The sequence below is a fragment of the Callospermophilus lateralis genome, chromosome 5 (assembly GCF_048772815.1).
Source record: "Callospermophilus lateralis isolate mCalLat2 chromosome 5, mCalLat2.hap1, whole genome shotgun sequence".
Lineage (NCBI taxonomy): Eukaryota > Metazoa > Chordata > Mammalia > Rodentia > Sciuridae > Callospermophilus > Callospermophilus lateralis.
This window is the reverse complement of record NC_135309.1, coordinates 6,207,214-6,208,213: the sequence shown is the minus strand read 5'-3', so window position 1 is coordinate 6,208,213 and position 1,000 is coordinate 6,207,214. Positions and strand designations below refer to the sequence as shown.

The following is a 1,000-nucleotide window of genomic DNA, read 5'->3' as shown; positions in this document are numbered from 1 at the left end:
GATTCATATTTGTTTTGTTTATAGCTCTGAATTCCTCCTTGAAAATAAAATTCAGTCTCTGTGAGAGGCCCTTTATCTGGCTGTAATGTCTCCAACTCAGTATTTTATTTTCATCAAACACCAATGAACTTCAGAAAATTCAGAATGTAGAATGTTCACTAATGAGTTTATACTCACAAGTTAGTGGGCACAAAAGGGAAAATAAAACCTTACTAAGACCTCTGTGATTCAATTCCCCAAGCATTTAAAGAATGCCAGCAACACATTCTTGCCTTTCACTTTGCTATTAAGGTCAATGAGCTATATCCTGATAAAAACTGGTCTTTTTTTTTTTTTTTTTTTTTTATTCATGTATCACAATGTTTATTAATAGTTGCAAGTATATAAAATGAGGACATGAACATGATTTGATAAATTAAGTAAACTGAATTTCAATACTATAATAAGAGGGACCAATTCAAATTCTCACCATTTGTTTCACAACCACAAAAACCACTATAAGGGCATTAACAATCTCTCAAAACTGATCAGTTTTGTGCAAGTAAATATGTAAAACTACGGACTGATTCACAAATTTGTGTGTCATCTTTGCGCAGGGGCCATGCCAATCTTCTCTATCATTCCAGTTTTAGTATATGTGCTGCCAAAGTGAACACTTAACTTTTTATTTTGAGACAGGGTCTTGCTAAGTTTTTGAAGCTGGACTGAAATATGCAAACCACCTGCGTCAGCCTCCCAAGTTGCTGGAAATACAGGCATCCACCATGGCACCAGACTAAAGAAGAATTTTCTCAGGATAATATTGGCACTATACAATTTTGCCTTACTAATTTTCAAGCTTAACCTCAAGTAAGTTACAACTGTCCTATTCATAAAATTATGTGAATTATACATCAGTAGGTAGGATAGAGGAAGTAAATTGTTTAAAGCATGAATTTAGTGTCAAAAAGACTTGACTTGCATTCAACTCCTGGCTCTGCCTCTGAGAATCTGGGGAGGT

The 1,000-nt window shown here is 34.6% G+C and overlaps 1 non-coding gene across 1 annotated transcript; it reads right to left on the bottom strand.

Annotated features, from left to right (window-relative positions):
- Positions 1-551: 551 nt before the first annotated feature.
- Positions 552-656, bottom strand: LOC143400640 (U6 spliceosomal RNA). Its single transcript, XR_013091537.1, has one exon. It is a non-coding gene; the product is annotated as a U6 spliceosomal RNA (small nuclear RNA).
- Positions 657-1,000: the final 344 nt, after the last annotated feature.